The sequence below is a fragment of the Pongo abelii genome, chromosome 1, assembly GCF_028885655.2.
Source record: "Pongo abelii isolate AG06213 chromosome 1, NHGRI_mPonAbe1-v2.0_pri, whole genome shotgun sequence".
In the NCBI taxonomy this organism is placed as follows: domain Eukaryota; kingdom Metazoa; phylum Chordata; class Mammalia; order Primates; family Hominidae; genus Pongo; species Pongo abelii.
In genome coordinates, this window is record NC_071985.2 from 182,954,884 (window position 1) to 182,982,743 (window position 27,860).

General features: G+C 43.5%; 1 long non-coding RNA gene across 3 annotated transcripts in view; it reads left to right on the plus strand.

Annotated features, from left to right (window-relative positions):
* Positions 1-27,860, plus strand: part of LOC100938885 (uncharacterized) — a 66,852-nt gene that overhangs the window by 630 nt on the left and 38,362 nt on the right. The window contains exons 2-4 of one of the 3 annotated variants that reach the window (XR_008514857.2): positions 59-216; positions 3,197-3,330; positions 21,340-21,457. This is a non-coding gene — a long non-coding RNA (uncharacterized LOC100938885). The remainder of the gene's footprint in view (positions 1-58; positions 217-3,196; positions 3,331-21,339; positions 21,458-27,860) is intronic. The other 2 variants (XR_008514858.2, XR_008514860.2) reach the window with 2 other exon arrangements.

Sequence of the window (27,860 nt, forward strand, 5' to 3'; positions counted from 1 at the left end):
TTTATGGGCCAAGCTTAGAAGTGGCACTCATCACTTCCTCTTACATTTCGCTGGCTAGAACTTAACACATGGACATCTGCAAGGCAGTCTGCAGACTACAGTTTAGATGTGTTCCCAGAAGGAAAGTGAAATGGATTTGGTGACTAGCTAGCCAGTCTCCTGCCCCAGGTTCTGGGACTAAGAGATGCACCAGCCCAGAGAAGCAGCAGTCCGAAGGTGAGGACTCCGATTCTGAGCAACGAACTTGACGTTGACTCTAAGGCAGTGGGGGGAGGCCGGGACGCTGAAGGGTGTTCATCAGGAAAGTGATGTGGTCAGGAAGTGCCAGAGGATTAACTGGCTTATTTCAGCTACAAGGTAGATGTGGGAGGGTGAGGAAGAGAGGTTGGATAACCACTTAAGGGCTGTTACAAGGATTTAGGCAAGAGTTGATGAGGCCAGCACTCAGCCGTGGCCATAGGGATGGAAAGGAGGGTGGCTCTCAGAGAGTTCACTGGGCAAATTACTTAGAAGACAACTGTTATTCCATGAATCTAGTGCTCAGGGCTGTGGAGCATATAAAAGGAAAAAAAATCCCAGCCCTATCTATTGAGAGCTTATACTCTATTTATGGACATAAAACTGACAAAGATGACTTTGTATCAAAACTTTGGAGTAAGCTGGCCAGGGTCATCCTAGAGTGGCTTTCAATGGCCTCGAACATTCTCATCTCACTCCTTCTCTCTCTCTGTATATATATTTAATCTTTGCTTCTCTTTACACATGACTTCATTCTCCTAGGTGGACTGTCCCCACCAAGCTAGAACAATAGCCAAAGCTAGGCTCAGGCTTACATTTACACATCCCAGCAACAAAGAGGTAGAAATGTCTGATAATGGGTTAGAGTGGTGGTTCTCTCTAGTGTGCATCAGAATGACCCAGAGGGTTTGTTTCAACACAAACTGCTAGGCCCCAGAATTTCTAATTTAGTTAAGTGTATTAGTTCCCTAGAGCTTCCATAACGAAGTGCCACAGACTGGGTGGCTTAAACCACAGAAATGTATTTCCTTACATTTCTGGAGACTAGAAGTCTGAGATTGAGCTTTCAAAAGGGTTGATTTCTCCTGAGGTCTCTCTCCTTGGCTTGTAGATGGCTGTCTTCTCCCTGTGTCTTCACATGGTCTTTCCTCTGTGTGTGTCTATGTCCCAATCTCCTCTTCTCATAGGGACACCAGTCATATTGGATTAGGGCCCACCTCAATGACCTCGTTTTACTTTATTTTTTTAAAGACCCTATCTCTAAATACAGTTACATTCTGAGGTACTTGGGGTTAGAACTTGAACATGTGAATTTGTGGGGGAGGACATAATTCAGCTTACAACAGTAGGCCTTGGGTGGAGCCCTAGAATGTACATTTCTTTTTTTCTCTTTCCCTTTTATTTTAATTTCAAGATGTACATATACAGATTTGCCGGGGTTTGGTGTACAGATAATTTTGTCACCCAGGTAATCAGCATAATACCCAATAGATAGTTTTTCAATCCTTACCCTCCTCCTACCCTTCACTCTCAAGTAGGTCCCAGTGCATATTGTTCCCTTCTTTGCATCCACGTGTACTCAATGTTTAGCTCCCACTTATAAGTGAGAGCATGCGGTATTTGGTTTTCTGTTCTTGCATTAATTCACTTAGGGTAATGGCCTCCAGCTCCATCCATGTTGCTGCAAAGGCCGTGATCTCATTTTTTAAAAAATAGCTGCATAATATTCCATGATATATATGTACCACATTTTCTTTATCCTGTTGATGGGCATCTAGGTTGAGTCCATGTCTTTGCTATTGTGAATAGTGGTGCAATGAACATATGCATGCACGTGTCTTTACGGTAGAATGATTCTATTCCTTTGGGTATATACCCAATAATGAAATTGCTGGGTTGAAGGGTAGTTCTATTTTAAGTTCTCTGAGAAGCCTCTAGGCTATTTTCCACAATGGCTGAACTAATTTACATTCTCACCAGCAGTGTATGTGTTTCTTTACTCCGCAAGCTCGCCCGCATAGTTATTTTCTGACTTTTGTATCATAGCCACAGAATATGGTAGAATGTGCATTTCTTTCTTTTTTTTTTTTTTCCTTTCTTTTGAGACAGAGTCTTACTCTGTCACCCAGGCTGGAGTGCAGTGGTGCAATCTTGGCTCATTGCAACCTCTGCCTCCAAGTTCAAGTGATTCTCGTGCCTCAGCCTCCCAAGTAGCTGGGATTATAGGTGTGTGCCATCACGCCTGGCTAATTTTTGTATTTTTAGTAGTGATGGGGTTTCATCATGTTGACCAGGCTGGTCTTGAACTTCTGACCTCAAGTGATCTGCCCACCTCAGCCTCCCAAAGTGCCGGGATTACAGGTGTGAGCCACCGTGCCCGGCCAGAATGTGCATTTCTAACAAGTTCCCAGCTGCTGTTGCTGCTGCCGCCGTTGGTCCAGGGACCACACCTGGAGAACCACTGACTTAGAGTGGTTAGCCCTTGCCCTGGTATACATATGCATTTGAATAAGAGCAGATTTGGGCTCAGTAAATTAGGAATGCCATACATTTTTAGCTGGCCAATGGGAGAGAAGATTTTGAGCTGAGAGACCTTCTGGCATTTCCCAAACCACATGACGCTGGTATTATGGCTTTTCAGCAGAATGTAGCAAAAGAAAGGGCTCAGATTTTCACATGAGAGACATCATACATCCAATCCTAGCTTTGCCCCTTCTGAGTTAAATGTGAATAAACCACATAACAACTTGAGTTTCAAATTCCTCACCCATAAACTATACCTGTAGGGTAGTTGTAGGAGTTAAGTGTAATAATTTATGTAAAGGGCCCGGCACTGAATGGTAACTGTTACCATTGTTATTCATTTGTTCGTTTGCTCATCAAATACATTAGTAGGAGTCAGAAGACCTGGGGTCTAGTCCCAGCTCTGGAACTTAGCTGTGTGCCTTTATGCCCCATGTAACCTTCTTGAGCCTCAGTGTTTACACCTGTCAAACAAGGAAGACTATCTCTTTCCTACTGCCCCAATCGTGGTTGTTTTGAGGATCAAAAATAAGAATATGAAAATGCAAGATTGACTGTGCCATGCTATACAATAGAAATACTAATTTTTTTTTTTTTTGGTAATGGTCACCAATAGGAGTAACTGCCTGACTCATAACAATTTCTTCTTCTTTAGGAACAGTGTCTGCACTAACTAATCCCATCCACTTGGCTAGAGGTGCACCCCTAACTCAGCTGGGTTGATCAAGGGGCTTCCTTGGGATTTTAAAAACTGGAATGAAGGGAAGAAAGTCCTAGGTCTTTCTGATGGTGAGTTGTTGGATATGAGGCGTGCGAGGTGTAGGTGGTTTCATTTTGTGCCATTTGGGGGAATGTCACTTCTGCCATGGATGAAATAATGCTGATATGCAGAAAGAGGTCAAGATGAGTGAAGAGAGGCCTGGGGCATTTGAGGCCCTGGCTTCTCACATTTCTGAGGCCCAGCTGCACCTCAGTCATAGGAGATACTTCAGTATTCTTCTCCTTTTAAATTTATTTTAAATTTACTCTTTTTTTTGGTAGAGATAGGGTCTCACTATGTTGCCCAGGCTGGTCTTGAACTCCTGGGCTCAAGCGATCCTCCTGCCTCAGCCTCCCAAAGTGCTGGGATTACAGGTATGAGCCACTGTGCCTGGCCTCCTTCCCCTTGAAATCTAGCCAAGTTTCAGCTGGTTTTCCAAAACTTGTAACTCTGATAAATACATTATTCACTTAAGAAGTATTCATTGACCACTTACACTCTGCTAGCCTCTGTGCTATAGGCTGGCCAAATGATACATAGTGGGCAAAGCCTTTTTTCAGTGCCCCCAGGCCTGTTCTGCCTGTCTCCTCTTTATTCTTTAGCAGGAACCTGCAGAGTCCGCACCATCCCCTGCTTAGCCAGACCAATAAACAAAATTGCAGAATCATAGAACTTAGTCTCTTAGAATTAGTAAGCCAGAGAATAAATAAATCTTAATCCTTATAGACTGTAGAGAAAATCTGTGCGTGGAAGATATGAAGTGTCACTCTCAACTCACACTATGCGAAATTACCTTTTTTTATTATTATTATACTTTAAGTTCCAGGGTACATGTGCACAACGTGCAGGTTTGTTACATATGTATACATGTGCCATGTTGGTGTGCTGCACCCATGAACTCGTCATTTACATTAGGCATATCTCCTAATGCTATCCCTCCCCGCTCCCCCCACCCCACAACAGGCCCCGGTGTGTGATGTTCCCCACCCTATGTCCAAATGTTCTCATTGTTCAATTCCCACCTATGAGTGAGAACCTGCAGTGTTTGGTTTTTTTGTCCTTGCGATAGTTTGCTGAGAATGATGGTTTCCAGCTTCATCCATGTCCCTACAAAGGACATGAACTCATCCTTTTTTATGGCTGCATAGTGTTCCATGGTGTATATGTGCCACATTTTCTTAATCCAGTCTATCATTGATGGACATTTGGGTTGGTTCCAAGTCTTTTTTTTAAATTTATTTTTATTATAATAATAATAATTATTATTATTATACTTTAAGTTTTAGGGTACATGTGCACCATGTGCAGGTTAGTTACATATGTATACATGTGCCATGCTGGTGTGCTGCACCCATTAACTCATCATTTAGCATTAGGTATGTCTCCTAATGCTATCCCTCCCCTCTCCCCCCGCCCCACAACAGTCCCCAGAGTGTGATGTTCCCCTTCCTGTGTCCATGTGTTCTCATTGTTCAATTCCCATCTATGAGTGAGAACATGTGGTGTTTGATTTTTTGTCCTTGCGATAGTTTACTGAGAATGATGATTTCCAATTTCATCCATGTCCCTATAAAGGACATGAACTCATCATTTTTTATGGCTCCATGGTATTCCATGGTGTATATGTGCCACATTTTCTTATTCCAGTCTATCATTGTTGGACACTTGGGTTGGTTCCAAGTCTTTGCTATTGTGAATAATGCCGCAATAAACATACGTGTGCATGTGTCTTTATAGCAGCATGATTTATAGTCCTTTGGTTATATACCCAGTAATGGGATGGCTGGGTCAAATGGTATTCCTAGTTCTAGATCCCTGAGGAATCGCCACACTGACTTCCACAAGGGTTGAACTAGTTTACAGTCCCACCAACAGTGTAAAAGTGTTCCTATATCTCCACATCCTCTCCAGCACCTGTTGTTTCCTGACTTTTTAATGATCGCCATTCTAACTGGTGTGAGATGGTATCTCATTGTGGTTTGGATTTGCATTTCTCTGATGGCCAGTGATGATGAGCATTTTTTCATGTGTCTTTTGGCTGCATAAATGTCTTCTTTTGAGAAGTGTCTGTTCATATCCTTTGCACACTTTTTGATGGGGTTGTTTTGTTTTTTTCTTGTAAATTTGTTTGAGTTCATTGTAGATTCTGGATATCAGCCCTTTGTCAGATGAGTAGGTTGCGAAAATTTTCTCCCATTTTGTAGGTTGCCTGTTCACTCTGATGGTAGTTTCTTTTGCTGTGCAAAAGCTCTTTAGTTTAATGACATCTCATTTGTCAATTTTGGCTTTTGTTGCCATTGCTTTTGGTGTTTTAGACATGAAGTCCTTGCCCATGCCTATGTCCTGAATGGTAATGCCTAGGTTTTCTTCTAGGGTTTTTATGGTTTTAGGTCTAACATTTAAGTCTTTAATCCATCTTGAATTAATTTTTGTATAAGGTGTAAGGAACAGATCCAGTTTCAGCTTTCCACATAGGGCTAGCCAGTTTTCCCAGCACCATTTATTAAATAGGGAATCCTTTCCCCATTGCTTGTTTTTCTCAGGTTTGTCAAAGATCAGATAGTTGTAGATACACGGCGTTATTTCTGAGGGCTCTGTTCTGTTCCATTGATCTATATCTCTGTTTTGGTACCAGTACCATGCTGTTTTGGTTACTGTAGCCTTGTAGTATAGTTTGAAGTCAGGTAGCGTGATGCCTCCAGCTTTGTTCTTTTGGCTTAGGATTGACTTGGCGATGCGGGCTCTTTTTTGGTTCCATGTGAAGTTTAAAGTAGTTTTTTCCAGTTCTGTGAAGAAAGTCATTGGTAGCTTGATGGGGATGGCATTGAATCTATAAATTACCTTGGGCAGTATGGCCATTTTCACGATATTGATTCTTCCTGTCCATGAGCATGGAATGTTCTTCCATTTGTTTGTGTCCTCTTTTATTTCATTGAGCAGTGGTTTGTAGTTCTCCTTGAAGAAGTCCTTCACGTCCCTTGTAAGTTGGATTCCTAAGTATTTTATTCTCTTTGAAGCAATTGTGAATGGGATTTTACTCATGATTTGGCTCTCTGTTTGTCTGTTATTGGTGTATAAGAATGCTTGTGATTTTTGTACATCGATTTTGTATCCTGAGACTTTGCTAAAGTTGTGTATCAGCTTAAGTAGACTTTGGGCTGAGACAATGGGGTTTTCTAGATATACAATCATGTCGTCTGCAAATAGGGACAATTTGACTTCCTCTTTTCCTAATTGAATACCCTTTATTTCCTTCTCCTGCCTAATTGCCCTGGCCAGAACTTCCAACACTATGTTGAATCGGAGTGGTGAGAGAGGGCATCCCTGTTTTGTGCCAGTTTTCAAAGGGAATGCTTCCAGTTTTTGCCCATTCAGTATGATATTGGCTGTGGGTTTGTCATAGATAGCTCTTATTATTTTGAGATACGTCCCATCAATACCCAATTTATTGAGAGTTTTTAGCATGAAGAGTTGTTGAATTTTGTCAAAGGCCTTTTCTGCATCTATTGAGATAATCATGTGGTTTTTGTCTTTGGTTCTGTTTATATGCTGCATTACATTTATTGATTTGCGTATGTTGAACCAGCCTTGCATCCCAGGGATGAAGCCCACTTGATCATGGTGGATAAGCTTTTTGATGTGCTGCTGGATTCTGTTTGCCAGTATTTTATTGAGGATTTTTGCATCAATGTTCATCAAGGATATTGGTCTAAAATTCTCTTTTTTGGTTGTGTCTCTGGCTGGCTTTGGTATCAGGATGATACTGGCCTCATCAAATGAGTTAGGGAGGATTCCCTCTTTTTCTATTGACTGGAGTAGTTCCAGAAGGAATGGTACCAGTTCCTCCTTGTACCTCTGGTAGAATTTGGCTGTGAATCCATCTGGTCCTGGACTCTTTTTGGTTGGTAAGCTATTGATTATTGCCACAATTTCAGCTCCCGTTATTGGTCTATTCAGAGATTCAACTTCTTCCTGGTTTAGTCTTGGGAGAGTGTATGTGTTGAGGAATTTATCCGTTTCTTCTAGATTTTCTAGTTTATTTGCGTAGAGGTGTTTGTAGTATTCTCTGACGGTAGTTTGTATTTCTGTGGGATCGGTGGTGATATCCCCTTTATCATTTTTTATTGGGTCTATTTGATTCTTCTCTCTTTTTTTCTTTATTAGTCTTGCTAGCGGTCTATCAATTTTGTTGATCCTTTCAAAAAACCAGCTCCTGGATTCATTAATTTTTTGAAGGGTTTTTTGTGTCTGTATTTCCTTCAGTTCTGCTCTGATTTTAGTTATTTCTTGCCTTCTGCTAGCTTTCGAATGTGTTTGATCTTGCTTTTCTAGTTCTTTTAATTGTGATGTTAGGGTGTCAGTTTTGGATCTTTCCTGCTTTCTCTTGTGGGCATTTAGTGCTATAAATTTCCCTCTACACACTGCTTTGAATGTGTCCCAGAGATTCTGGTATGTTGTGTCTTTGTTCTTGTTGGTTTCAAAGAACATCTTTATTTCTGCCTTCATTTCGTTATGTACCCAGTAGTCATTCAGGAGCAGGTTGTTCAGTTTCCATGTAGTTGAGCGATTTTGAGTGAGTTTCTTAATCCTGAGTTCTAATTTGATTGCACTGTTGTCTGAGAGACAGTTTGTTATAATTTCTGTTCTTTTACATTTGCTGAGGAGAGCTTTACTTCCAACTATGTGGTCAATTTTGGAATAGCTGTGGTGTGGTGCTGAAAAAAATGTATATTCTGTTGATTTGGGGTGGAGAGTTCTGTAGATGTCTATTAGGTCCGCTTGGTGCAGAGCTGAGTTCAATTCCTGGGCATCCTTGTTAACTTTCTGTCTCGTTGATCTGTCTAATGTTGACAGTGGGGTGTTAAAGTCTCCCATTATTATTGTGTGGGAGTCTAAGTCTCTTTGTAGGTCACTCAGGACTTGCTTTATGAATCTGGGTGCTCCTGTATTGGGTGCATATATATTTAGGATAGTTAGCTCTTCTTGTTGAATTGATCCCTTTGCCATTATGTAATGTCCTTCTTTGTCTCTTGTGATCTTTGTTGGTTTAAAGTCTGTTTTGTCAGAGACTAGGATTGCAACCCCGGCCTTTTTTTGTTTTACATTTGCTTGGTAGATCTTCCTCCATCCTTTTATTTTGAGCCTATGTGTGTCTCTGCACGTGAGATGGGTTTCCTGAATACAGCACACTCATGGGTCTTGACTCTTTATCCAATTTGCCAGTCTGTGTCTTTTAATTGGAGCATTTAGTCCATTTACATTTAAAGTTAATATTGTTATGTGTGAATTTGATCCTGTCATTATGATGTTAGCTGGTTATTTTGCTCGTTAGTTGATGCGGTTTCTTCCTAGTCTCGATGGTCTTTACATTTTGGCATGATTTTGCAGCGGCTGGTACCGGTTGTGCCTTTCTGTGTTTAGTCCTTCCTTCAGGAGCTCTTTTAGGGCAGGCCTCAGCATTTGCTTGTCTGTAAAGTATTTTATTTCTCCTTCACTTATGAAGCTTAGTTTGGCTGGATATAAAATTCTGGGTTGAAAATTCTTTTCTTTAAGAATGTTGAATATTGGCCCCCACTCTCTTCTGGCTTGTAGAGTTTCTGCCGAGAGATCCATTGTTAGTCTGATGGGCTTCCCTTTGTGGGTAACCTGAGCTTTCTCTCTGGCTGCCCTTAACATTTTTTCCTTCATTTCAACTTTGGTGAATCTGACAATTATGTGTCTTGGAGTTGCTCTTCTCGAGGAGTATCATTGTGGCGTTCTCTGTATTTCCTGAATCTGAATGTTGGCCTGCCTTGCTAGATTGGGGAAGTTCTCCTAGATAATATCCTGCAGAGTGTTTTCCAACTTGGTTCCATTCTCCCCGTCACTTTCAGGTACACCAATCCGACGCAGATTTGGTCTTTTCACATAGTCCCATATTTCTTGGAGGCTTTGTTCGTTTCTTTTTATTTTTTTTTTCTCTAAACTTCCCTTCTCGCTTCATTTCATTCATTTCATCTTCCATCACTGATACTCTTTCTTCCAGTTGATCGCATCAGCTCCTGAGGCTTCTGCATTCTTCATGTAGTTCTCGAGCCTTGGCTTTCAGCTCCATCAGCTCCTTTAAGCACTTCTCTGTATTGGTTATTCTAGTTATACATTCATCTAATTTTTTTTCAAAGTTTTCAACTTCTTTGCCTTTGGTTTGAATTTCCTCCTGTAGCTCAGAGTAGTTTGATTGTCTGAAGGCTTCTCTCAACTCGTCAAAGTCATTCTCCGTCCAGCTTTGTTCCGTTGCTGGTGAGGAACTGCGTTCCTTTGCAGGAGGAGAGGCCCTCTGCTTTTTAGAGTTTCCAGTTTTTCTGGTCTGTTTTTTCCCCATCTTTGTGGTTTTATCTACTTTTGGTCTTTGATGATGGTGATGTACAGATGGGTTTTTGGTGTGGATGTCCTTTCCGTTTGTTAGTTTTCCTTCTAACAGACAGGACCCTCAGCTGCAGGTCTGTTGGAGTTTGCTAGAGGTTCACTCCAGACCCTGTTTGCCTGGGTATCAGCAGTGGTGTCTGCAGAACCGTGGATTTTCGTGACTGTGAATGCTGCTGTCTGATCGTTCCTCTGGAAGTTTTGTCTCAGAAGAGTACCCAGCCGTGTGAGGTGTCAGTCTGCCCCTACTGGGGGGTGCCTCCCAGTTAGGCTGCTCGGGGGTCAGCGGTCAGGGACCCACTTGAGGAGGCAGTCTGCCTGTTCTCAGATCTCCAGCTGCGTTCTGGGAGAACCACTGCTCTCTTCAAAGCTGTCAGACAGGGACATTTAAGTCTGCAGAGGTTACTGCTGTCTTTTTGTTTGTCTGTGCCCTGCCCCCAGAGGTGGAGCCTACAGAGGCAGGCAGGCCTCCTTGAGCTGTGGTGGGCTCCACCCAGTTCGAGCTTCCCGGCTGCTTTGTTTACCTAAGCAAGCCTGGGCAATGGCGGGCGCCCCTCCCCCAGCCTAGCTGCTGCCTTGCAGTTTGATCTCAGACTGCTGTGCTAGCAATCAGCAAGACTCCGTGGGCGTACGACCCTCTGAGCCAGGTGCGGGATATAATCTCCTGGTGCGCCGTTTCCTACCCATCGGAAAAGCGTCATATTCGGGTGGGAGTGACCCGATTTTCCAGGTGCCATCTGTCACCCCTTTCCTTGACCAGGAAAGGGAACTCCCTGACCCCTTGTGCTTCCCAAGTGAGGCAATGCCTCGCCCTTCTTCAGCTCGCGCACGGCGCACTGCACCCACTGTCCTGCGCCCACTGTCTGGCACTCCCTAGTGAGATGAACCCGGTACCTCAGATGGAAATGCAGAAATCACCTGTCTTCTGCGTCGCTCACGCTGGGAGCTGTAGACTGGAGCTGTTCCTATTCAGCCATCTTGGCTCCTCCCTCCCAAGTCTTTGCTATTGTGAATACTGCCGCAATAAACATACGTGTGCATATGTCTTTATAGCAGCATGATTTATAATCCTTTGGGTATATACCCAGTAATGGGATGGCTGGGTCAAATGGTATTTCTAGTTCTAGATCCTTAAGGAATCACCACACTGTCTTCCACAATGGTTGAATTAGTTTACAGTCCCACCAGCAGTGTAAAAGTGTTCCTATTTCTCCACATCCTCTCCAGCACCTGTTGTTTGCTGATGTTTTAGTGATCGCCATTCTAACTGGTGTGAGATAGTATCTCATTGTGGTTTGGATTTGCATTTCTCTGATGGCCAGTGATGATGAGCATTTTTTCATGTGTCTTTTGGCTACATAAATGTCTTCTTTTGAGAAGTGTCTGTTCATATCGTTTGTCCACTTTTTGATGGGGTTGTTTGATTTTTTCTTGTAAATTTGTTTGAGTTCTTTGTAGATTCTGGCTATTTGTCAGATGAGTAGATTGCAAAAATTTTCTCCCATTCTGTAGGTTGCTTGTTCACTCTGATGGTAGTTTCTTTTGCTGAAGCTGCTTTTCACGCTACTCACTGGGCCTTGGGCTAGAGGTAGGAAATGAGGAATATTTCAAGGGAGTCCTCTTGCTTTTAGCCACCACTGAAAATTGGAATTAATTTCAGCACTTATTTAAAAGTACAGATTTGTAGGATCTGTCCAAACCATCTGAATCAGAATCTGCATGGGCAGGATCTGGGGACCAGTATGTTTAAAAATCTTTAGAAGTGCATCTCATGCAGCCAGCCCATAGGAACACCATGGTAAAGGTCCACATGTTCCTTCCTCTCCTCTTATAAGAACAAGAGAAACTGGACGAGGAGGGGATGAGTGATGTGGCTCAGAGTGGCAAAAACTAGAGGGGCTAACTTCATTATCTGTGTGACTCGGAGCAAATTTCTTCCCCTCTCAGAGCCTTGTTTCCTCATCTGAAAATTGGGATTTATGATAACTTTTGCAGCATGGGGTTGTTATGAAGAATAGTTTATTCCCTTCTCCTATGTTTAGGGCCCCTCCTACAGAGGGGAATGAAGGCTCCAGGAGAGTGGGGGTTCAGGCATTTTCCTTGTATCCCCCAAAGGGTTGAAGTGGATAGTCCTGTGGATGCTTGTTGACAGGGCATCCCTTCCTCTCCATCTTCATAGTCATGGTGAGGCCTAATTCTCTGCCACCTGGCTATGGCCCCAGCCTCTTTGTCAGTCTCACCGGACCCGCCCAGAGGCTCTGTAGTGGGGAAGCTTGGCCCTTCCCAGTGGCTCCTTCTAAAAACTCCATGATGTGGGCACTCTCTGGCTTGGCTACCCCCTTGCCTTGGAGGCCTCTACAGTTCTGGGCCAGCCCCCAGCTGGCTGGCTGGGACTTCCTCCTGGCTTGATTTCTTCTAATGTCCCAATCTAGGCCTCCAAAAGAGCTAATGAGGAATAATACAGAGTTTGGCCTAGATGTCAACTCCAGAGATTCTTGATTTCTACTTTGTAACAGAGTGGACTGAGAGGAGGTATTAATATTTGGAATCTCAGCTGAGTGACCCGAAGCAAGTTTTTAGGGGCCTGAGCTTCCTCAGTGCCAAATGGAAGATGCTAGGACTTGTAGGATTCTGTGAAGGTTAGAAATACCACAGATTGAGTGCCTGAAAAGAGAAGTTGTTCACCTAATGGTAGCAAACATTGTTGCTTGGGTACACACCCTCTTCACTAAGATGGGAGCTCTTTGAGGGCAGGGACTGTGCTTTTGTGTAATATAATAGTTCTAGTTTACTGAGCACTTCCTATGAATTGAGCTGAACTTTTATGGGGTTAACGATTACACTTACCTCATAGGTCGTGTGTGGATTAAATGAAGAAGACTGCCCATTTTACAGATAAGGCAACTGAGGCTCAACTAGGTTAATGCTCTTTGATTGCAGTTTTGTCTTTCTCTGTCCCTGCATAGGGCCTCACACATACTTGAATGACTGTGAGATTGTAGTACCTAGTATGGACATGGTGGGCATTTTGGAAGGGACCCAGGCTTCCCTGCCCCTTTCCTTTCCCTGTCCTGGCCTCCCTGTCAGGAAGGGAGGTTGTGAGCCTGTTGCTGGGCTGGCACTGAGGGAGGGCCTCAAAAGTCTGGGAGCCAAGTGCAGGGAAGAGGAAACCCATCAGAGGCCCTACCCTTGGTGGGGGGACATTCCAAAGAGCCAAGGAGCAACCTGGGAGAGTTTGAGTCATATTAAAGTGGACACCTGGGGGGTAGGGTGGGGATGGCAGTGGATATGCACACAAACTCACCTCTGCTCTGATCAGCAGAGTTTGCTGTTAATGGCTTTGGTTGGCAGAGAGGCTTGGTTCTCCCTTTGTCTCTTTCTAATTGTGTCTCTTACTGTTCTGTTTTTTGTTGGTTTTCTCCAGTGATGAAGCTATACTTGTTTCATTTTCCAGATGGGGCCACTTGAGGGAAAAGACCTACCCAAGGGCACATAATCTGTACATGAGAGAGAGCCAGATGTAACAGACTGAGTACTGGACTTGGGGTTAAACAGAGTGTGAATACTTCCACCCCATTGGCAAGTTACCTTGGACAAGTTACTTTAATCTCCCTGAGCCTCAATCTGCTCATCTTTAAGATGGAAGTCTTAATAATCTCCTCATAGAGGATTAAACAAGAACATGAACACACCTTTTCTAACACAGTGTCTGAGATGAGTAGATGTTCAAAATAGGGGTTCATTTGCTTCTTTGCTCTTTGGCTCCCACCTTTTTTTCAACTGCCCCAAATCTCTTTCTGCTCACCTTTTCTTGTTCCATGGGGTCTTTACACCACCATGTTAGCATGTGTTTCTGCTACATGGTTATTTCTCTTTTAGAAGCAAGTGAGTGAAGGGAGGGCCCAGTGGGCAGCTCAGAACTCAGTAATAAAACCATACAGAATCCATCTCAAACAAAATGGCAGATTGGCAAGAGTGACCTGCATGTAGTTTTTGATTTCATTTACAGTACGCAAGGACTGTGGGAGGACAACTGGAGGGGGAGTCAGGAGATGGGGATTCAAGTCCATGGAGTGGCTATGTGACGCTGAGCTGGCCCCTTTTCCTCTCTGGGCCTCAGTTTCCCCATGTGACAATAAGGGGTCAGGCCAGGGAATATTCTGACACTCTGAATTTTTAATTTTATTCTAATTATATGTTTCAGGGAGGAATAACTGGGCACTGGATAGAATGTGATGAATGAATATTCTTAATGAGAAGTGGAAATAATTTGTGGTTGAGAGCTATGCCTCAGATCAGAGTGACAGGATACATGGCTAGGCTATATTTTCCAGCAGATTAAGAGCTGTAGCCCAAGACTCTGAAATACGAAGAAAAAAGGAGAAGATGACAGCATATCTTTTTAAAGAAATATTTTCCAGCCAAATGGTGCAGCAGAGGACTTCCAGGAATTTGTTCTTGTTCTCTATCAAAGGTGAAGAGTTCATAGCCTTCAAGGAAACAAGAAACCATGGGATGGAGTGAAGGAAGGTGGCCTGGAACCAGCCGCTGAGCCTCTCTGAGCCCCAGTTTCCTCATCTCTAAAATGGGGCTGATCTCCTCTCCCTCAGATTGTTGTTGCAGGAATTAAATGAGGTTTTGAGTGGGAAAGCATCAGTCCTGTAGCAAATGGTCCCTGAGTAGGAGGATCTGAGTTCTGGTTCTGGTTCTGCTGGGGTATGGCTGGTTGAGAGGTCAAAGAGGTAATTAAAGGGATTGCCAGCTTCATTACTGGGAGCTGAGATTCCATTTTAGACCAAGAGTGTGACCAAGGTGGTAACCTTAACATTTCATTTCTTCATATTTATTTATTGAGCCAATATTTTTCAAGCATTTGTCATGTACCTAGTATTTTGTTGCTGCTAGGGTAGACAACAGCCCCCCTGCCGGCCCCTGCCACCACAATGTAGAAAGTACCTCCACATCCATAGGCCCCTCTCTACCCTGGTCCAGCCCACCCAGCCACTGCCTAAGTAGAGAATGGGGCACAGCATCCTTAACCTCCCTGTCCCCCATCCAGACAAGCACATCCCATCCATTCTGTCTCCTGATGTCATTCACACTGTCCCTCCTCCTGCAGCCCCCCATGTTTGGCTTTCCATGTCACCTTCCTCACTGCCTTTCCAATCCAGGTCCCACATAGCAGCCAGAGTGGCCCTTCTAAAGCACGAACCATATCACTCCCTTCTTCAAAACTCTCCAATGGCTCCTTTCTGCCCTCCTCAGAAAGGAGACAGCCCTTTGCGTGGCTTAGCAGGAACCCCACAACCTGGCCGTGCCCCTTAGCCTCATCACACATAGCGTCTTCAGAGCACACCTTCCCTGGCAGTGCAGTTCATCTGTTTCAAGCTTCTGTGACTTTGCTGGTGGAAAACCACCTAGCCATGCTAACTCCTTTTCTCAGCTATAGAAAGAGTCTTGGAGGAAGGAAGTGACCATCCAAGATCACATGTGAAATGTGATACAGGCCCTTTTTTATCAGTCTGCTCAGGCTGCCATAACAGAATACCACAGGATTAAACCACAGAACTTAATTTTCTCACAGTTCAGGAGGCTGCAAGTCCAAAACGGAGATGCCATCAGGGCTGGTTTCCGGTAGGGCCTCTCTTTCTGGTTTGTAGATGGCACCTTCTGGTTGTGTCCCCACAGGGCATTTTTCTCTGTGGGTGCACACTCCTGGCATCTCTACCTCTTCTTAGAAAGATACTAGTCCTATTGGATTAGGGCCCTACAATTATGACCTCATTTAACCTTAATTAGCCCCTTAAAAGTCCTGTTTCCAAATAAAGAAAGTCACACTGGGGATTAGAGCTTCAACATATGAATTCTAGGGGGACACAATTAAGTCCATAATACCCTTCTTGCTGGAGATCTGAGGCCAGCACACAGAAAATGGTTCAGGGGTGAGAACAGCTCATGTGTGTCCTGTGGAGCTAATGGGGCAGAGGTGCAAGGAGGAGCTTGGTGGTTAGAGAAGGAAAGGTAGAAGATTGGGACAGCCAGAGATGAGAAGGAGAGGGTCCTGTGGCCTGGAGAGAAGGTAAGAGCAGCCTGTGCAGGGGTGTGGGGCCTAGACTAGGAGTGAACACATAGGTTGGGCTATGGAGTGGGGGTAAAGGAGAGGCTGGTGAGTGCAGGTGGAGAGCATGTCTCCTTGTCTGCAGAGCAGGTGATCACTAAAGGCTGCCATTACTGTATGAGCTCAGCACCTCTCACCTGTTCCTCACGTCACTCTTGAATGTAGGGATGCACACCTCTATTTTTGGGAAGAGGTAAATTCAGTTCCCTAATTGCCTGGCAAGTAGCAGAACCAGGACCTCAATACAGGGGTCCTGATCCCCAGGCTGGGGCCTATTTTCGTCTCAGGGACAGGGCTAGGGTAAGGCAAGTGAAGCACCAAGGAGGCACTTGCACAATCTGGAGGGTGGGGGCCTCCTTAAATTTTGTGCCCTAGGCACCTTGCTCATCTCACCCTAGTCCCGACCCTGACTGGCCTCCTCCTCTGTGGCGACTGCTCTTTTCTCTCTAATCTTCTGTGCAGCAGAGGCAATAGGCTGCAAGTAGCTGCAGTCAGGCTTGGATTTGCTCCTAACCAAGTGGGAGGCATTAAGTTAATGGCCCTACAGGTCGAATCAATTCAGGTAAAGTTATCACCCTTTGCTTTTCCTGCCCACTTTCGTAGCTAGCCATGCAGTGTTATCTGTTCTCACTCATCTTCTTGGTTCATGTGGTTCCTAGGTCCACTTTCAGCCACTAGCACTTTTTACCCTCTAGCACCTCGGTTTCTCCATCTTCCAAATGTGGATGATAATGATGATTATGCTAGGGATGGTGGTGGTGATAATTCATATGTCATAGGGTTGTATGAGAATAGGTGTATACAGTAAGTATTATAAAAATGTCAGCAATTTTTAATTCCAATTTTGCCTCACTCCTGCTCAGTGTTCAAAGAATTTTCACACCAAGTTCTCATTGTGGCCTGGAAGGTGGGAGGACAAAAATTATTATACCCCCTTTAAAGAGGAGGCGAGGAGACTCAGAGAGGCCTTGGGACTTGCTCAAGTCACACAATCAAGAGATGGCAGAGCTAGGTCTGGCACACAACTGAGGCAGTGTTGGTGGAAAGTGGGGGGGACCCCTGTCTCCTCACTCTGCCCCACGGCCTAGGCAGCTGTTGTCAGAGGCCAGGAGGAGCTCAGGACTCATAGCTGGAAACTTGAGTTCAAGACCTAGCGGGAATGAGGCAAAATTGGAATTAATAACTGCTAGCACTTTTATAATACTTACTGTATGCATCTATTCTCATACAACCCTATGACATATGAATTATCACCACCGTCATCACTATCATAATCATCATTGTTATCCACATTTGGAAGATGAAGAAACTGAGGCGCTAGAGGGTAAGTAGATTGCCTAAGGCCACATAGCTAATAAATGGTAAACTGAGTTCAAACCCCTACAATCCAGCTCTAGATCTGTGCCCTTAACCACAGTGCTATTTTTTTCCTCTGGGTCTTTTTCTACCTATTTTTAAATGTTAATTAAGAATGATAAGTTGCTTACTAAGGGCCTGACAATTTACATATTTTTTTTATTTGATCATCCTGAGATGATGGAAATTATTCACCCATTTTGCAGATGAAAAAGTTGATACTTAAAAAGGGGCATATAATTAGTAAGTGGAGGCTCAGGATTCAAGCCTAGCTCTGTCTGGTTCTAAAATAATAACAATAGTAATGACAATAATGATAATATTTATATTAGTAACAGTTACTGGCCAGACATTACACTCAGAGTCAAGAGTGCATTGTCTCTGGTCTCTAATTTGTGTGTGACCTTTTACCCGCTCCTCTTTTTGTTTGTTTTTTTTTTTTTTGAGACGGAGTCTCGCTCTGTCGCCCAGGCTGGAGTGCAGTGGCGTGATCTCGGCTCACTGCAAGCTCTGCCTCCTGGGTTCACGCCATTCTCCTGCCTCACCCTCCCGAGTAGCTGGGACTACAGGCACCCCCCACCATGCCTGACTAATTTTTTGTATTTTTTTTTTTTTTTTAGTAGAGGTGGGGTTTCACCATGTTAGCCAGGTTGGTCTCGATCTCCTGACCTCGTGATCTGCCCGCCTCAGTCTCCCAAAGTGCTGGGATTACAGGCATGAGCCACTGCACCTGGCCTACCCTCTCCTCTTAGGATCTCACATTGTGGTCTCTGGTTCTGAGGCTCCTCCATCCCTGGCAGGTGGTGATTCACCAGGGTTGGCAGTTTGAGGGCAGCTGATTCCCTCAGATGGAGGCATTTGTTATCTGTACATTGGAAATTATTTTTGTGTCCCAACCTAATTAGGGAACCAACATAATTAAAAAAAAAGCCATCCTGGAAAACGAATTGCTGTTCGAAACAATTGTTTAGGGAAAACACCATTTGTTCCCAGCTTTTGCTCCCTGCTGGAATGGCGGGCCACTTGTTTTGGTGACAGATGCCTTTTGCCTGGGATTTTGGAGCATGAGGAGCTGAGTGGGGTGAGGGTGGGGACTGGAGCTGGCCCACTCTCAGCTGGCCTCTGAGGGGAAACCCTGAGGTCCCCTGGAGGTGGGATACTCTCATCACTCTGCAACCAAGAGGGCCCCAGGCCTCCCGGGAAAGTCTGACCCGTGAGTCCTGATGTTGCGCTATAGACTTTGATTCAGAACTGAAGTCCAGAGAGGCACAGTGACTTGCCCAAGGCTGCTCAGCAAGATGATGGCAGAACTACAACTAGAATCCACATCCCCTCATTCTTTCCATGGTGGCATGTGGTCTTCTGAATCGATGATGTTACCTCACCTGATTTTAGTATCTGATATCCAGCCTATCAGCTCGTACTTGAGGCTTGATGGGAATTACTAACTTCTTGTGTCTTGCCACTGACCCTAAGAAATTTGGGTTTCTACCTGGCACTGTTGCTCTGTGGACTGGAAAGATCCCAGCGGGGCTAGAGCTGGTAATGTGACCCAGCAAACAACTGTTCAGATTCAGGCAGAATAAGAGGGGCCTTCAGTCAAGTATAATGGTTTTTGTCTTGGTCATGTGACTTTCTTTCTTGTGTGTAATTAGTGGGCACCTCCATTCACTTGTGTGTTTTGATCTCAGATTCCTCATTTATAAAATGGGGCAGTATTCTCTGTTCTCCATATTCATTTACAAGGGCACTGTGAGAATCAATTATGTGAAGAAATAAAAAGTACTTGTGAACTAAAGAGTGATATAAAAATATGATTAACAATAATGGCCAACATTTACCAAGTACTTTATATGTGTGTGTTAGTTGAAGTAAAGTGCTTGCTGCTGGAGCACACAACCTTCAAATCCCAGCGGATTAAATAACAAAAGTTTATATCTCAACCACCATAGTCAGTGGTAGACCAAGTGACTCTTGGGAACAGATCTTTTCTAACTTTACCTTCCTGGATTCTTTCACTTTCAGCCTCATTGATAAGGGCAAGAGAAAAGTATGGACGATTGTATGGGAGGTTTAGGGGCCAAGGCTGGAAGTGGTGTGCCTCACTTCTGCCCACATTCTACTAACTAGAATTCAGACTCTTGGTTCCTTAAGGCAACTGTGTGCCTAGGAGGAAAATAAACCTATTTGGTGGACACATGGCATTTTATCAGCTACAATGTGCTATGCACCTTGTTAGTGCTCATAACAATTCTCTAAATGATTTTATTATCCTTTTTAAAAAATCTGGGGAAAGAAAGGCTCAGAGAGATCAAAAGACTTAGAGAAGATGCCAAATTAATGGAAGGGTGGTGGTCTGAATTCAGTCTGTCCAGCTACACAGTCCCTGCTTTTTTTTTGTTTGTTTGTTTAAGAAAGAACTTCTAGTTGTAATGGAGCAGTTTAATTCATTTTATTTGTTGAATGCCTACTATACACTGAACACTGTGCTATCTCCTGAACAATGTCATGTTGATTCCTTTTCCTCTTCCCCATGCTGAGATCACATTTTTTTCTTCAGCAATTTTATTCTTTCTAATCTTTAAGGTTCAACTTCAGACTGTTGCTCTAAGAAAGTTTCCCCTGTTTACCCACAAAGAAGCACTCTTTTTAAAACCTCTCTTGTGCTAGCCTCAATTCCAGGAAATAGTGTGAAGGACAGAGTGAAGTGCAGAGTAGATCATTCCCCCTGCCCCCAACTAGGAATTGACACCTAAAGTTTACTGCTTGAAAAAAAAAGGCACAAAGTCTTTACATTTTAAAGAGACTAAGAGTCATGGTGCCCACCTTCTCACAGAACTGGTTGAGGGGCTCCTGGTTTTAAAAACTAGCCCGACTCTGACCTCTTCTCCCTAGAAGAGGAGAAAAAGCTGTTACCTCCTCTCCCATTTCCCTGGGAGAAACAAATGATTGAACTTTTTCCCAAGGAAAAGTAGACTGACATTGTGTTTCTTCGTTTAACTACCTGGCCTCATTATGCCATAGCAAAGGAAGAGCATAGAGAGAAAAGGGTGGTGGTTTACCCAGACAAAAGGGGCAAAGACTTTCTTCACCACAGAGATTGGATGAGATTAGAGACTTCATACAGTGAGGGGCATCAGGGCACTGGGTTTGTGAGACTATGACAGTGAGTGTCAGTCAATGATGAGGCAAATCTCAGTTGGGATTGGCACTGCATAGTAAGCTGGTCAGGGAGGGCCCCCATCAGTAGAGTTTATGGGGGTCTCCCCTGCACCTGTAATGAGCCCACAGACAAAAAATCAGGTCAGCAGCTAGGGTACAATTAGGAGAGGACTGTCTCACTGTGAGCTGTTACACCAGAAGTCTGCTACCTCCTGTCTCTCTCCTCACACCCCAATGCCAGAGCAGTGGAAGAGGGAGGAGGTGAGTGGGAGCAGATGCTGGAACTGGATTAGGGATGGTGAGGGGAGGAGGCAGGGAATAAGAGGGGCTGGGTAGGAAGAGCTTTGAATCAAACATAACAATACAAAATATAACTAAATAGGACTGAATCCTAAAGAACCCAGTGAAACTGTTCTAGTAACTGAAAGTGACTGAAAAGTTATGGCCTCAGATTGAGTTTGTTAAGGCAGTCTGCTACCCAGCAGGAAAAGGGAGGGTTCAACAGAGCACAGTTGGTAGCAATTATTGGAAAAATAAAACTATTCTGGGTATATAACTCAGTGAGCTGAAACTCCACATTAAATCAGTTTCGTACTCATCCATTTAGCTACTATTTGCTGAACTTCTAGTCTTTCCCAGACAATGCTCTTGGCACTGGTGATTCCAAGGAGCTTACCCTGGTGGGGAGACAGAGAAGTGAAAAAAGTAACTGTTCAGCATGATAAATGCTATGAGAAAGGACGGTAGAGGAGAGTGGGGCACGCAGGAGAGAAAGACTTAGTCATGGTTGTGTGTGTCAGGGGAGAAGTTGGAAAGGTTTTCCAGGGTCTTGAAGAATGAGTTGTGGTTGACAAAGCAGCTGCATTGGGGAATGGTGTCCATGTGCAAAGGCACAGATGCAGGAGAGATCAGGGCACACTAGAGAAACTGTGAGTAGTTTGAGCAATGCATAAGGGGTGTTCATTATTATAATTTATTTTTATTTTATTTTTTGTGACAGGGTCACATTCTGTTGCCCAGGCTGGAGTGCAGTGGTGTGATCTTGGCTCACTGCAGTCTCTGTCTACTAGGTTCAAGTGATTCTCATGTTTCAGCCTCCTGAATAGCTGGAATTACAGGTATGCACTAGCACACCCAGCTAATTATAGTATTTTTAGTAGAGATGGGGTTTTACCATGTTTGCCAGGCTGGTCTCGAATTCCTGGCCTCAAGTGATCCACCCACAATGGCCTCCCAAAGTGTTGGGATTACAGACGTGAGCCACTGAGCTCAGCCCATTATTATCATTTATGTCTCTTATTTTAATTTTATTTCCTTTCCCCAACTAGACTGTAAACTCCTTCAGGGAAAAGTAATGTCAAATCTCAATTTCATCCCCTAATGACCAGCATCAGGTGCACAAATGTAGTACTGAAATGTTTTTCACTGAGGGTAATCCAGCAGAGATTGCATGATTCTCAGGGCTTGGAAATCCTGCAGAAGAAGGGAGGTAGATGGGTTTGTATGTGGCTTAGGACAAGTTAGCCTCCTGTTTAGGCCTTAGTTTTTTCTTCTGTGTATAAGAAAGTTGACCAGATGATCTCTAGAGTTAGCTTTAAAATAGTTTAACTTTAGAATTTGTGAGACAAAAGCAGTGGATTAGAAATCAGGAGATTTGGTCCCTATGTCCAGCTCTGCCATTGACTACCCTTTCTCCTTTCCCTTCTAAGCCCAAGTTCCCTGTCTATAAGATGCAGGAGCAGCACGCTATAGCTGTAAAGTCCCTTTTAGTTCCAACCTTCTATGCCTTCCACACTGAATTCAATTGACCTTGTCCAGGACTGGTGTCCTTGCTTAGGAAGGCCTCACTTTCCTCAATATTCTTCAGACACATTTTCAAACTCTATGGGGTAAGGGAGGGAGATTAGGGTCAGGAGAGGGTATTTGAGTGAGGCAATGAATATTTATAACAGATGCTCCTACCAGAGGACACATTAAGTCTTGCAGCATAACAAAACTGAATTACCATGAAATAAACTTTCTTAATTAAACCAATTAAATTTCTTCCCAGTATGTAATTTAGAAACTCTGATAAACCCTGGTTGAAAAGGTTTGTTTTAGCCTTAAGCTGGCTGAAGAAACAGGAACATCTGGTTGGTGGTGGAAAGGCCTGTTTAGGCTCCAGGCCATGGGGGCAGCACCATGGAGCTATCCATGGTGCTGAAACAGCATCTGCCTCACGGCCTCGATAAAGGACACAGGCAGGCCAGGGCCCGGTGGTGCTTATGAGATGTGTTATTTGAGGACAGTGCCTTCCACTTAAGGCATGGTGCACTTTTCTGTTTCCTGTGCGTGACAGCAGCCACTCAGAAGTTAATCATGTATCCTTCTCCACTACCCCAGATCTACTAGAGTTTGAAAAGATGACATGAATTTTCTTATGCTTATAAAATCCTAGACTCTTAGAGCTAGAAGGGATGGCCTGGTTCACCCCTCTCATAAATGTAAGGAACCTGGGTTTCAGAGAGGTAAAATGACTTGACCCAAGGTCACACAACTTGTAAGTGACAGAACTGAGATTCAAGCCCAAGTCTCTGACTAAATTCAGATCTGTCTTCACTAGGAGGTTCCTGTAGTCAGTGAAGCCTTTCAGGGTAGAGGCCATGTCTTGTTCACCTTTATTTTCATCTGGAATCTATTTTAGTGCTTGGAATGCTTTTTTGAACAAATGAATACATGCGTGCTGTTTTTATTCTTCCATAGTCCTTAGTACCATAATGCAATTGGTACTCAATAACAGCCATACCAGAGTACCAATTACACTGCACAATCCTTTGTAAGATTATTATAATTAACAAAGTGCTTTTACTTGTTATTCAAATTGATTCTTACAATAATCTTAGAAACAGGTTGTGTTAGTCCCATTTTACACCAAAGGAAACTGAGGGTCAGGGGTCTAGTGGCTTGTCCAAGGTCACATAGAGAGTCAATGAAGAAGCTAGGGGTAGGACCCAGCTCTCCTGATTCCCATCCATGAACCCAAGGCTGAAATTAGCACATAGGGAGGGAAAATAGAAGGGTAATACATGGCTTCTGCTCTGAAGCTACAGTACAGTTGTGGCAATAAGCTACACAATCCAGTGTGTGGAAACAAGGTACAAGTACTCAGGAAAAAGGTAATAGAATGAGGTGGTACGGGTTAAAGTCTGATGAATGGCTCAGATAGTCACTGCTTTCACTCCAAAGACCTGTCGGGGTTTAGAGAATTTCTCTGAGAGCAGGTAGGAGCTGACCTGTCACTGGAAGGTGAGTGAGATTTTGATAGATAGAGGAAACATAATCCTCAAGAAAGCCAACAACTTTAATGCTGGAAGAACCTTAGAGAGTGATTGCTCCTCCTCCTACTCCTTCATTTTATAGACAGGGAAACAGAAATCTAAATAAATGAGTGACTTGTATAATACTATAAAGTCATTTATGGCAGGCGTTTGTGTGTAGACACTGGGGCCACAGGACGGGTAAGATAGAGCCTCTGCTTTCAGAGGGCTCTCAGGCTAGTAGAAGGTGGGGCATGGAAATAAGCGGGTACATTCAAGTGTCACAGGCAATGATGGAGTCTATGTGGGGCTTAGAGTAGTTGCAAAGCAGGGGCACCCATTTATAGAGTAGCACATTTGAAGTTCAAAAGACTTCATTTCAACTAATCAAAGTCAGTCAAGGTCAGGAACCAAAAGCTAAAATCCATTTCCCAACTTCTGAAACCACTGACCAGCAGGAATTTCTGCCTAGGAGTGCCTTGAGCTGGAACACTGGAGAGAAGCAATTGGAAGGGCTGAGTTTCAGTTCTAGATTCGTCTCTTTCTGGTTGTGTAGCGTTGCACTTGCTGCTCCTGCTTCTAGGACTATCAGTTGTCCCGTAAGATGAAGGATTACTTTTCCTTTTTCCAGAGTTGCAGGGATAATCAAGAAATATCTGAGGAAAAGTGTTTTGTCAGTTATAAACTAATAAAGCAATATATATGTTAATTGTTTTTATTCCTTCTATATATAGAGCTTGATACAGAAGAAAATGTCCTGGGTTTTATTTGAGTCACGTCTCTGGGCTCCTGATTTCTTGTCTATGGGATGGGAGATACCTGTCCTATCTACCTTACAGAAATTGTATAGAATTAAAAAAATACCCACGATAATAAAATGATAGGTGTAAACAAAGAAAAGTGTAGTTGTATTCCTGAATGAGGATAAGTGATTGAGCATAAAGAAACTGGACTTTATTATTGTAAACCCACATTTGTACCCTGAATCCATTTACAAAGAGAATTCACAGCCATTATCCTATCCAATTCCCTCAACAGTTCTGTGAGCTAGGAATGAGTTTATCACAGATGATTAGCCTCAACTCACAGATGAGAAAGCTGAGACTCTGAGAAAGTGATAAGCCCAGAAGCTGAGTCTTGGTCACTTTCCCCCATTTCTTTCCAGCCAACCCTCAGTTTCCTAGTGCCCAGAACTCTGTCTTCATGCAAGTCTGTTTGGAAGACAGGCCAAAGTCATGTTCTCTTGGACTTCCCCCTTGCTATGGGGGCAGTTCTGGTCTTCTCCTCCATTCACTACTCAGCCTTGGAAGTGCTTGATAAAATCCCAGAGATGGGTTAGGATTCCCATCTCTGCATGAGGTGCCCCTGCAAACAAACACCAAGCCACAGGTACTTTGTTATGTGTTCGAAGGACTCCAGATGGAAGACTAATACAGCTGGCATACTCCCTAGGCATGTTTTCAGCTGCTCAGGCTGCCTTAGCCAAGACATGCTATCCTTTGTTCATAATCTCAGTTAAGGATTGTCCTCCCCATAATTCGAGCAGGAACCTAGGGGGCTATTGTCCACTTCCCTGTTATGCCTTTCCTTTGCTGAAACCTTCCAGTAGCTGGATTAAGCCAGTGTCCCATGTGTGCTCCTTTCTCCATAAAGATTCTAAAAAAGAGAGGGGAAGAGAATCATTCTATTTTGGGATCTGGGGACATAATTGAATTGTGTTTAGTTGGAAGGTTTACTGCAATACTCTTCCACAGTGTAGTCATGGATATTTGGGAGACTGTTAAGCTGGAGCCTCCAATGGGATCTGAATATTCAGAATCCAGGAAGTAGGGCTTTGCTGAGTTTTCTCTCACTAGGAGCAGGATCTGGTTGTGAATAACAGATCTAATTAGGAAGGGAAGGGATTATCAGGACCAGAGCTGGTCCAGGCACAGGAAACACTAATGCCTGTCTCCTGAGGAGCAATTATTGGCAGCTGATTATCCTTCAAGGGCAACCCAGGTACCTCACCTTTCAGGATGCCTTCCTGTTCCCTGGGTTGGGTTTGGGAAAATCTTTTCTGGGCTTCCAGAGCCCTAGGCTTCTCTCTGTCCAGCACTGATTACACTGTTGTTATTGTCTGTGTTGGTGACTACTATGTCCTTCCTTTAGACTGTGAGCTCTCTCAATGCTGGGTCTGGTTCAGCTTTTTATTCAGCTTCCATCACAGGGTTTGGCACACAGTAGATTTTGCATTGTGGTTAGGAGCATGGGCTCTGGACCCAGACTGCCTGTGTTTGAATGTCAACTCTACTACTCGCTAGCCTGAAGACCCAAGGCCAGTCACTTAACTTCTCTGGGTCTTAATTTCCTCATTTGTAAACTGAGAGTAATAATAGTAATTACCTCATGGGTTTGTTACAAGGGCTAAAAATGTAAAGCACTTAGAACAGTGTCTAGCACAGAGTGCTACATAGGGGCTGCATGTTATTATTTGACTCCTGATTTTGTATTTTGGATCTTCACTTAAGGCAGGGGCACCTGTACCAGGAGGTATGATTCCATGCCCCCTTTCCTCCCAGCCCAGCTGTGAGAATGAGTTGAAGGGTCTCAGTCTGGACGGCAGGACACATCAAGGAAGATTGCATGGGATAAGGCATAATTGTTTTGCATAATTTGACCCTCGATGAAATCTCAGTGTTCTGTGACATGAAATGCAGTTAGACTGAATTCTCCCTTCTCTACTCCTAATCTGCTCATGTGACACCCATCACCTGGGTCCAGCAGATGCTGAGAGGCATTAGTGTTCTATATACAGTAATAGGAAGATCCTCAGAAGACTGAAGTGGACCGCCCTTGTCTGGTCTGTATTGAGTGGCATGGGTGGGAGTTAAGGTTGGAAGGCAGCTAGTGGAGATGGGTGTGCAGAAAGTACTAGAATGTTTCCTGCTGGAAAAGCTATGAGTAGGATAGTCCTATTGGATATGTCTAAGGGACACAATGTCTGGATAATGTAAGTATTTTTTTTTTAAATAAAACAAAACACAACACACTTTCAATCAGTCTGATGAAGAAAGAGCTCTGGGATGGTATCTAGAATCAGGCAGTTTTGGCTCTGCCACTTACCAGCTGTATGGCCTTTGGGAAATTCATTTGTCATTTTAAGCCTCAGTTTCCCTTTGTAAAAAACAAGGGCCTTAAAATCAATGTTATTAAACTAAGGCATATTCCCAAACTTTCCTTAATTTAGCCCATAATGGGCCTTAGGAATCTATGCTTCTAACAAGCAATAAGGTGATTGTGTCCGTGGACTACACTCCATGTGCACAAATTGCTTCTCCCTGTATCTAATACATTATGGGCCTATAATTTCCTCAAGAGAAAGTTATAAATCTGACCACATCAAGCCCCTGTATAAACTCTTCAATGACCCCTGTTGTTTTTAAGATAAAGTCCTGCCTTCTTAGCCTGGTGTGGGCTATATAGGGGTACATGTTATTATTTGACTGCTGATTTTGTATTTATATAAACATACAATTATTTATTTACATAAATAAATAATTATGTTCCTAATTCCATCTCTAGATTGATCTCTTTCACACCATTGTCATCTTCCACTCCTCACTCTAGCCATACAAGGACTGTTTGCAGCATGTAGATTTCCCACCTCCACACCTCTGCTCAAGCTGTTCTTCCTTTATGGTGCATTCTCTCATTTTCTTTTTCTTTTTTTTTTTAAAGGCCTTGCTCAGTCTAGTCACAGGTATTCTGCTGTCTGAGTTACAGAAGTACTGACACTTGGTACCACTCTCTGGTCAAGGATAGGCTGCTGTGTATGGTTATTTATCTGTGTCTCAGCTTTATCTTGTTCCCTCCTTCATTAGCCTATAAACTCTCAGAGAGCAGGTACTCATCCATGTCTTCCTATCCCCTGCTTTCAATTGGCAGAACATCATAGACATCCAGTAAGTGTCTAAAGATCAGTGACAACTTAAAGAGATACCCACTCTCTTAGTTAATGAGTTGGCTGGTTGGCCCATCTTGGGGTGAATCACATTTGTTTCCTAGCTAAGAAACACACTGTAACAGCCAATTACAGAATAAAGGAAAATTTCATGACAGCAATATTATTTTCACTTATAAACCCATCATCCTGAAATTATCACCAATTACATGTTGAGCATCCTTTATCTGAAATGCTTGGGACCAGAAGTGTTTTGGATTTCAAATTTTTTCAGGTTTTGGA